Below are 11,543 nucleotides of genomic sequence, written 5' to 3' on the forward strand. Positions count from 1 at the left end.
CTGCAGAGATTTTGTTTATGGCCAGTTTTGGGGCCAGTTTATGACCAGATTTTGGGGGACCTGCTCCCAACATGTCCCCCTTCTCTGATTTGCAAATCGATAAAAGCAAAGGCAGTTTCGTCACGGTGAGCTACTTCTCGCAGGGGTCAGGATCCACGTCTTCACACCATACAAAGACAAACTAAAGGAGGAGACCACCCCTCATATTGTCTTATGCCCAATTTCTGCCTCCAAGGAAAGAAGAAGTAAAAACTAAAAGGCAGAAATGAAATCCACAGGCAGACAGCCCGGCACCACACCCTGGGCCTGGTAGTTAAAGATCGACCTCTGACCTAATTGGTTCTGTTATCTGTAGATTACGGACATTGTATAGGAATGCACTGTGAAAATCCCTATCTTGTTTTGTTCCGATCTAATTACCAGTACCTGCAGCCCCCAGTCACCCTGCTTGCTCAATCACTACCCCCTGCTTGCTCAATCACGACCCTCTCACATGCACCCCCTTAGAGTTGTGAGCCCTTAAAAGGGACAGGAATTGCTCACTCGGGGAGCTTGGCTCTTGAGACAGAAGTCTTGCCGATGCCCCCGGACGAATAAACCCCTTCCTTCTTTAACTCGGTGTCTGAGGAGTTTTGTCTGTGGCTCATCCTGCTACAAAACAACACAGATTAAAAGCACAATCATCATTGAAATACAGAGCTTCCAAGTGTTTTTATTCATTCTAATGGGTGACTAGCTGCTAATCTGTCTGCAACTCCTTTAAGCGCGCCAGTTCCTGGCATTAAAGTCTGGTGTGCCTGGGATGCTTTAAATATTTGTTCTTTTAATTTTAAATTCTTATGTTAAGCGTCGAGAGCGGGCCAAACCATTTGAGGTTGAGGTGCCATTATACCGCCATGGTTCCAGATAATAGGAACTTTTGCCGTACTTCTTATCATTTCTACCATCTGACTGTTTTGTTCAGATCATCTGAACATAGTGTGGCCATGGCACACAGACTGAGAGGTGCAATGCAAGCTAAACATTCCCTTAGGGGACCAGTTAATAATGATTCCATAGGAATCATTGTGCAGCACTTCTGCCTGTTCTGCAATGCAATCTTCCTGAACAAGTACGTTCATGTTTTTCTAACTGGGTCCAATCCTGTTTGCAAATAGGTTTTTGAGGGCGGTATGCCTCAGTTATAAGAGCAGATTTATTATGGTAAATCCTGAGATCAGAAAGCGTGTGTAACTATGTCATAGAGTGATTACATCCAGGCATTATTGCCAGCCAAGATTGATAAATATGCCCAATAAGTACAATTGTTCTCTCTGTCAGCCCTTGTTGAAGGAATCCTCATGGCAGTGGTGATAACCGCTATCAGAGCGACCGTTCAATGACTCATTATGACTGGTTGTCCTGCTTGCCTCAGGTTTTCTTCCACCAACTGTGACAGCTTCTTGATCTGTCCCCAGGTGGGTGACTGTGTCCGACAGGTGTTGTTCATGACAGTTGGGGTCTTCCTTAGTGTCAGTCTCGACATGGCTGCAACCGGGGAGGTCTGACTCGGGAGCCTCCTGGGGTCTCTTCTTCAGCATCTGGCTCATGATAAGGTTTCAGGTGTCTTGATGGTATCTAAATCAGCTGTTGATTTGATTTTTGCCTGGACAAACATAAGCATAACCTCTACCCCAAGTTATTATTTAATAGCTTTAGCTTCTTTCTGGGTAATGCAGCATCTGTGTTTGAGACCAGAGGCATTAACATGGGTTAAACTGTGAAAGTGTCTAGCATTAGATATTGCAGTAGCAACTAGGCAATCAGCCATTTGATTCCCTGCAGTCAAAGGTCCTGGAAGAGGTGTATGAGCCCTAATGTGAGTGATGTAAAAAGGGTGCATTCTACTCCTAACTGGTGTTTGCAATTGGGTAAATAAAGTCATCAGTTGATCATCTGTATGAAATCATAACTGAGCATTTTAAATTAACTGTGTGGAATGAGCCACGTATGAAGAATCAGAAATCTCATTAATAGGCATATCAAAAGCAGTCAATACCTAATTACAGCCACAAGCTCCGCTTTTTGCTGAAGTATAAGGCATCTGGAAAACTTTACTTTTTGATCCAGAATAAGAAGCTTTACCATTACTAGACCCATCTGTAAAACAATGAAAACGCTTAGCAGGTTGCAGATTGTTTACTGCAGGAACTGTAAATGCAAACCATTCACAGTCTTGCTCAGCTAAAGGGATAGTAAAGAAACAGTCTTTTAAATCTATGACTATTAAAGGCCCATTTTTTGGAACTATAGCAGGAGAAGGCAATCCTGGCTGTAAACCTCCCATAGGTTGTATAACTGAATTGATAGCTCTTAAGTCAGTTAACATTCTCCATTTATCTCATTTTTTCTTAATTACGAAAACTGGAGAATTCCAAGGGGAAAATGTTGGAGCTATGTGTTCATTTTCTAATTATTCAGTAATTAATTTCTCTAAAGCCTCCAGTTTCTCTTTACTTAGCGGCCATTGTTCTATCCAAGTTGGCTTATCTGTTAACCATTTTAAAGTTATAGGTTCTGGAGGCTTAACAATGGCCACCATCAAAAATTATTTCCTAATCTTTGGCGGGAACTTTGTTTTTCCGCTTGAAGCGGTTCTTTCAAACCTTGCAAATTTTTTTCTAGTCCCATACCAGGGACATACCCCATTTCATGCATTGTATGTTGACTTTGAGGGCTATATAACTGTTCTGGAATTAGAACTTGTGCTCCCCATTGTTGTAATAAATCTCTTCCCCATAAATGTATAGGTACAGAAGTTATAATTGGTTGAATAGTCCCAGATTGTCCATTGGGCCCTTCACAATGCAAAATATAACTACTCTGATATACTTCAGGGGTTTTACCAACTCCAACTATGTTAAATTGAGTGGGTTGAATTGGCCACGTGGACGGCCAGTGCTGTAGAGAAATGATTGAAATGTCTGCTCCTGTATCTACCAAACTTTTAAATTTCTTTCCCTGAATAGTTATTTCACAGGTAGGACATTTATCAGTAATTTGATTTATCCAATAAGCTGCTTTGCCTTGTTTATTTGCGCTTCCAAATCCTCCTGTTCGTTTAATTTTACTTTTTCCCATTCCCACGTATGGCACAATCAGCAGCTGTGCTATACACTCTCCTGGCTCTGCTTTCCAGGGAACAGAAGTAGATATAACAGTCTGAATTTCCCCATTGTAATCTGAATCAATGACTCCTGTGTGTATTTGCACGCTACTTTTAAACTTAAACTAGGCCTTCCTAAAAGCAATCCTGTTGTCCCCGCTGGCAAGAGTTCAGACTCCTGTTGGGACCTTTTGAGGGGGTTCCCCAGGCAGAAGCCTCATAGCGTTTGTGCAGCATAAATCTACTGTGGCACTACTGGCTGTGGCGGGCGACAGACATTGTACAGGGGTGAGGGAATGGCCTGAGCTGGAAATGCCCCGGTTTAGAATGGGGCCCGGGATGGGCTCCTCATGGCGTTTCCCGAAATCAGGTTCCCATCTTTATCAAACTTAGAGTGACACTGACTAGCCCAATGTTTTCCTTTTTTACATTTTGGACATATTTCAGGCTCAACAGTTTTCTTTTTTCCCATCTCTGGCGGCCTGACTCGCTGATTTTTTCTACGTTCTTTTTTAGTTTAACCATGCTTCCCACAGTTAAAACAAGCCCCAGGAAACGGAATATCTACTCTCAGTCCTGCCATTGCCTGGGCTAGCAGAGTAGCCTTATGCAGATTACCTCCGATACCATCACAGGCCTTGGTATAATCAACTAAATGTGCTTTCCCTCTGAGAGGTCACAGAGCAGCCTGGCACTCGGGATTAGCATTGTCGAAAGCTAGTAACTGCAGCACTATATCCTGAGCAGCCAAATCTGCAATCATCTTTTTAAGAGACTCCTGTAACCAAGCTATAAAATCGACGTATGGTTCTCTTGGTCCCTGTTTTACAGCACTAAAGGAAGGGTATTTTTCCTCACCTGAAGTGATTTTTTCCCAAGCTCTAATGCACACACCTCTAAGCTGCTCTATGGCATCATCCTGCATGTCCAGTTGTGCATCTAAACCAGCCCAGCTGCCGACCCCCAAAAGTCAGTCTGCAGTTATATTAATTTGAGGCTAGGCCTGGGCATTGCAAGCAGCCTGAATGGAAGCTTCATCTGCCCATCAAGCTTTACATTGTAAGAACTGAGCAGGAGTTACCCAAGCTGGAGTAAGAGCATCCCAGTCAGTAGGAATCATCCGACTGGAAACAGTAACATTCTTTAACAGTCTCATTACAAAAGGAGAACCTGATCCCTGCTGATTTATAACTTGTTTAAATTCTTGGAGTAATTTAAAAGGAAAAGGCTCAAATGTAGCTATAATATTTCCCTGTTGATCTGAGGGGGTGTATTCTAACAGGGAGCTGCCAAGCCTCTAAATCACGCTCTCATCTAGCTTGTGAATTCCTGCCTGGAGAGAACTAAGAGTGGTCACTCCAGGTACTGCTCGAACAGTCACTGGGGCAACTACTTTTTGCCCAGTGTCCTCTGGAAAAGAAAGATCGGGAGGGTCTGTTTCTTCAAAATAATAATGAGGGGGTGCAGAAGGGTAGGGATGAACCTCTCCTTCCTTTGCCACTTTAGCTTTAGCTGAAGCTAAATAAACATGCTCTGTAACGTCTTCTATGACTTCACTGTACTCTCATTCTTCCTCCTCATCAGTGTGAAGAAGTTCCAGGGTAGAATGAACCAGACCCCGTACCTGTCCCCCTGTTACCCTGAGGCTTCAGAGCTCCCCTTCTTACTCACCACAGGGATTGCTTTAAGAGCACTCGGGCGTCCTCCAGCTAGTTTTCCGTTCCAACCGTTGCTCCGGCCACCCTTTAACCTGGATTTGAGCCCCCCACGATGGACGCCACTTGCCGAGACCAGCTTGGTAAGGGAGACCCTAACCCAGCAGCGCTAGAGGAATTAAAGACACACACACACACAGAAATATAGAGGTGTGATATGGCAAATTAAGGGTCTCACAGCCTTCAGCGCTGAGAGTCCCAAACAGAGATTTACCCACATATTTATTAACAGCAAACCAATCATTAGCATTGTTTCTATAGATATACGATTAACTAAAAGTATCCCTTATGGGAAATGAAGGGATGGGCCGAATTAAAGGAATAGGTTGGGCTAGTTAACTGCAGCAGGAGCATGTCTCTAAGGCACAGATCGCTCATGCTATTGTTTGTAACTTAAGAATGCCTTTAAGTGGTTTTCCACCCTGGGCGGGCCAGGTATTCCTTGCTCTCATTCCCATAAACCCACAACCTTCCAGCTTGGGCGTGAGGGCCAATATGAATATGTTACAGTGCTGCAGAGATTTTGTTTATGGCCAGTTCTGGGGCCAGTTTATGACCAGATTTTGGGGGACCTGCTCCCAACCGCATCGGTAATAGAATAAATCAAAATTGTATACCACTTGGCACAGAATGTGATTAGAAGAACACATTACTTGTGATATTTCTGTGAAAGATACATAACTTAAATTTAATCATAAGGAAGCATTAAACAATCCCAAGTTGAGGGATCTTCTTCAAAGCAACTGACCTATAATATTCAAAAGTGTCAAGGTCACTAAAGAAAGACTGAAGAACTATACCAGACTAAAGGTGCCTAACACCATGTGACAACTAAGCATGACCCTGAACTAGATCCTTTTGCTGCAAAGCAGTTGATGAAGCTTGAACCTGACAAATAAAATTTTGTATATATTCAAGTAGTAATGTAAATTTCCTGACTGTATTGAGGTTATGTAAAAGATGTACTTATTTATAAGAAACATGCCTGAGCATGGTGGCTCATATCTGAAATCCCAGCACTTTGGCTGAGGTGGGAGGATCACTTGAGGCCAGGAGTTCAAGACCAGTGTGGGCAACATAGCAAGACCCCATCTTTAGCCAGGTATGGTGGTGCACCTGTAGTCCTAGCTACTTGGGAGGCTGAGGTGGAAGGATTGTTTGAGCCTGGGAGTTTGTGGTAAGGGTGAACTATGATTTTGCCACTGCATTCCAGCCTGGGTAACAGAGCAAGACCTTGTCTTAAAAAAAAAAAAGACTGGGTGCGGTGGCTTACATCTGTAATCCCAGCACTTTGGGAGGCTGAGGTGTGCAGATCATGAGGTCAGGAGTTCAAGACCAGTCTGACCAACATGGTGAAACCTCGTCTCTACTAAAAATACAAAAATTAGCCGGGCGTGGTGGCACAACCAGGTGGTCCCAGCTACTCAGGAGGCTGAGGCAGGAGAATTGCTTGAATCTGGGAGGCAGAGGTTGCAGTGAGCCAGGGTTGCACCATTGTACTCCAGCCTGGGTGACAGAGCAAGACTCCGTATCAAAAACAAAAACAAAAACAAAAATTACACATCCATCGCCTCACACAGTTATTTAGTAGGGTGGTAGAGGGTTAGTGGTGACAATTAAGATCTATTATCTTAGCAAATTTCAAATTAAAAACACAGTGTTTTTTTCCTCAGAAAGAAAAGCGTGGGGCCGGGCGTGGTGGCTCACGCTTGTAATCCTAGAACTTTGGGAGGCCGAGGCGGGTGGATCACGAGGTCAGGAGGTCAAGACCATCCTGGCTAACACGGAGAAACCCCGCCTCTACTAAAAATACAAAAAAATTAGCCGGGTGTGGTGGCAGCGCCTGTAGTCCCAGCTACTTGGGAGGCTGAGGCAGGAGAATGGCGTGAACCCGGGAAGTGGAGCTTGCAGTGAGCTGAGATCCAGCCACTGCACTCCAGCCTGGGCGACAAGGCGAGACTCCATCTCAAAAAAAAAAAAAAAAAAAAGCGTGGACTGTTTCATGACTTTGCATGTCATCCTTGCTCTGCGGCCATGTCAATCTCTGTATACTTCCAATTTCAGTATATGTGTTGCCAAAGCGAGCACAAAAAAATGCAGTATTATTAACTATAGTCACTGCTGTACACTAGCTCCCCAAACATATTCATCTTACAACTGAAAGTTTGTACTCTTCGACCAACATCTCCCATTTCCCCCATGCTTCAGCCCCTGACCACCAATCATCATTCTACTCTCCGCTTCTTTTTTTTTTGAGACGGAGTCTAGCTCTGTCCACCCAGGCTGGAGTGCAGTGGCACAATCTCGGCTCACCATAATAACCTCCGCCTCCTGGGTTCAAGCAATTCTCCTGCCTCAGCCTCCTGAGTAGCTGGGATTACAGGCGCCCACCACCACACCCAGGTAATTTTTGTATTTTTAGTAGAGACGGGGTTTCACTGTGTTGGTCAGGCTGGTCTCAAACTCCTGACCTCATGATCCGCCCACCTCCCAAAGTGCTGGGATTATAAGTGTGAGCCACCACGACTGGCCTACTCTCCGCTTCTGAGATTGACTTTTGTAGATTCCACATATACGCATATAGCATTTGTCTTTCTATGTCGGGCTTATTTCACTTAGTGTAATATCCTTCAGGTTCATGCATGATATTCCATTGTATATACCACATTTCTTTCTTCATTCATCAGTCAAACATGTCTCCACTATATGCTCTATGTAGCATATATATCTTTGCTACAGTCAAGATATTCTGTATCTTGAAAATGCTGCAATAAACATGAAAATGCAGATATCTCTTTGAGATACTGATTTTATTTCCTTTGGATGTATATCCAGGAGTGAGTTTGCTGGATCATATTGTGGTTATATTTTTAAATATAAAACTATTTTTTATTTTTACTTATCTATTTTTTGAGATGGAGTTTCACTCTTGTCGCCCAGACTGGAGTGCAGTGGCACAATCTTGGCTCACCATAACATCCACCTCCCGGTTTCAAGCCATTCTCCTGCCTCAGCCTCCTGACTAGCTGGGATTACAGGCATGCTCCACCACGCCCAGCTACTTTTGTATTTTTAGCAGAGACGGGGGTTTCTCCATGTTGGTCAGGCTGGTCTCGAACCCCCGACCTCAGGTGATCCGCCCACCTCGGCCTCCCGAAGTCTGGGATTATAGGCGTGAGCCACCACGCACAGCCTAAAAGTATTTTTAAAATACGTTGGAATAACATAGACTTATGGTATGAAGAATGAGGAATTCCACTAACTTGTTCCTCAAGGTACCTGGCAAAAATTATATAAAAAACAAAAACAAACCCCAACCATTTAAAGCCTGTGATCATCAGCCTAAGGGCAAACAGCAAAAGAAAAAACATCTATTCAAGACAACCTGTGAAAACTCATTAAGAAAGGCAAGGGTCTGTGGTATTTTAATCAAGCTCACTCCTCCCTCTCCCATCTCAACTCAGTGAGGTGAAGACTCCACTCCAGACTGCTATATCCTAAAACACAGGGCTCCCTCTCCCACCAGCTCCCAGGTGGAGAGCTGTCTTCCCAGGAGAATAGGGATGTCAGTATTTTATTTTATTTATTTTATTTTATTTACTATTTTATTGTGACAGGGTCTCAGTATGTTGCCCAGGCTGGTCCTGAACTCCTGGGCAACACAGTGTTACATGGAGTTACAGGCCGGGCAAGGTCACTCACACCTGTAATCCCAGCACTTTAGGAGGCCGAGGAGGGCAGATGGCCTGAGGCCAGTCTGGCCAACATGGGGAAACCCTGTCTCTAGTAAAAATACAAAAATTAGCTGGGCATGGTGGTGGGCGCCTGTAATCCCAGCTACTTGGGAGGCTGAGGCAGGAGAATTGCTTGAACTGAGGACGTGGAGGTTGCAGTGAGCTGAGATTGTGCCATTGCACTCCAGCCTGGGTGACAGAGCAAGACTGTCTCAAAAAAAAAAAAAAAAAAGAGAAAGTGTTGGTATTACAGATGTGAGCCACTGCACCAGGCAAGGATGTCAGTATTTCTTATCCTGCCCCCTCCAGCCACCTGTTGCTGAGACTAAGTCCTGGGTATGCATAGTTAAGGGTTTGTTTTTTTTTTCCCCACCCAACCCTCACTTGTAGAATGGAGGTTCCACCTTGGACAAAGTGTGATGAGAGGACTGAGACCTCTTTAAGCTCGTGAAGTGGAGGTTCCACACCAGGAGAGGAAAGCAAAGAGGACCTCAGGCTGCTGCATCTTGTGCTTAGCTTGCAAAGCAAGACTGTCACTCAGAAACTCGCTATTGTCCCCACCTCCACCTCCAGAATCCTGGCTCAGATATTTTGCCTGAAGAGAGGAGCAGGCTGTAAAACAGAGAGATTCTAATCTCCTCCCAAAGGACTCACTTTAATTTTTTTAAAAACTGTTTGGACATATTTAAATGTAAAGACTGAAAAAATGCAAACAAGAAAAAAAAAAAGAAAAAAATGTATATAAATCTAAGGACACACCCAAGCATGATGGAGATTCAGGTGACAGGTACTTGGGAGGAAATTCAAGTTACAGGATAAACTGTAGACCTGATTGTTTGTAGGAGAGAACTAGGGAATAATACTGGAAGAAGTGGCCAGGCACAGTGGCTCATACCTGTAATCTCTGCAGGTGGCCAAGGCGGGTGGATCACCTGAGGTCAGGAGTTCGAGGCCAGCCTGGCCAACATGGTGAAACCCCATCTCTACTAAAAATACAAAAATTAGCTGGGCATGGTGGCCCGCACCTGTAATCCCAGCTACTCGGGAGGTTGAGGCAGGAGAATCACTTGAACCTGGGAGGTGGAGGTTGCCGTGAGCTGAGATTGCACCACTGCACTCCAGCCTGAGCCATGGAATGAGACTCCATCTGAAAAACAAAACAAACACCTGGAAGAAGCCCTCCCAGAATCAGAACAAATGTCAAACACTGATCTCAGAAACTCTCCATGAATTAGTTTGTAGAGCAATTTGTTTATGCCCTTAGTATTATTCAAAACAACTGAGCAATTAGCCATCAATGAGAGGAGTTTAACAGCTGGGGGTGATCAGGGAAAAGGGAAGAAGGTTTCCGGAAATCACTATCATCTCAAGTTGACTGTGAGCATACTCAGTGCTGCACCTTAGACTGTGGAAGGGGAAACAGACTTCACTAAAATAACACAGCCAGTCACTAGACACATAAACAAGCAAATAAAGATAACCAGACCTAGGAGGGAGAAAGATAGGGGACCAGTACTCAGAGTTGCTACAATAAATACTATATTATCTAAAATGTCCAGTGTCCAATAAAAATTAAAGACATGCAAAGAAGCATGTCTTATTTAAACATACACAATTTAGGCTTCATAAATTTATTTATGTATGTATTTTTTAATAAATAGAGATGGTGTCTCACTATATCACCCAGGCTGATCTTGAACTACTGGCCTCAAGCAATCCTCCTGCCTCAGCTTCCCAAAGTGCTAATATTACAGGTGTGAGCCACCACACCAGGCCTTCACTAATTTATTAAAAATTGCTTTTCTTCAATAATAAACTTAGCTTACTACACTTTTTTTACTTTATAAACTAATGTTTTAAACGTTTAAATTTTTTGTAATAACACTTAGTTTAAAACATAAACACATTATACAACTGTATAAAAATATTTTCCTTCTTTATATCCTTATTCTACAAATTTTTTCCTATTTTTAAAATTTTATATTTTTCTTTGTTTTACTTTTTAAACTTTTTTTTGGTTAAAAATTAAGACGCAGGCCAGGCACAGTGGCTCAAGCCTGTAATCCCAGCACTTTGGGAGGCTGAGGTGGGCGGATCGCGAGGTCAAGAGATCAAGACCATCCTGGCCAACATGGTGAAACCCTGTCTCTATTAAAAATACAAAAATTAGCTGGGTGTGGTGGTGCACACCTGTAGCCTCAGCTACTCAGGAGGTTGGGGCAGGAGAATCGCTGGAGCCCGGGGGAGGGGTGGAGGTTGCAGTGAGCCAAGATAGCACCAGTGCACTCCAGTCTGGGCAGCTGAGTGAGACTCCATCTCAAAACAAACAAACACGGCGGCTCACGCCTGTAATTCTAGCACTTTGGGAGGCCAAGGTGGGTGGATCACGAGGTCAGGAGGTCGAGACCAGCCTGGCCAACATAGTGAAACCCTGTCTCTACTAAAAATACACAAAAAATTAGCCAGGTGTGGTGATGGGCACCTGTAATCCCAGGTATTCAGGAGGCTGAGACAGGAGAATCTCTTGAACCCCGGAGGCAGATGTTGCAGTGAGCTGAGATTGCGCCACTGCACTCCAGCCTGGGCAATGGTTTGAGACTGTCTCAAAAAAAAAAAAACAAAAAACAAAAACTAAGACGCGAACACACTGATTAGCTTGGGCCAACATGGGATAAAGATCATCAACATCACTCTCTTCCATCTCCACATACTTTCTCACTGGAAGGTTTTCGGGGACAATAACAGGCATGGAGTTATCATCTCCTATGATAAAAAAAAAATGCCTTCTGATATACTTCCTGAAGGACCTACCTGAGGCTGGTATTACAATTAATTTTTTTAATAAGTGGGAATACACTCTAAAACAACAATAAAAAGAATAGTATGGTAAATAAATAAGCTAGCAATATAGTCATTTATTATCAAGTATGAATTATACATAATTGTATT

This window comes from Colobus angolensis, unplaced genomic scaffold (genome assembly GCF_000951035.1).
Source record: "Colobus angolensis palliatus isolate OR3802 unplaced genomic scaffold, Cang.pa_1.0 Scaffold393, whole genome shotgun sequence".
NCBI lineage: Eukaryota > Metazoa > Chordata > Mammalia > Primates > Cercopithecidae > Colobus > Colobus angolensis.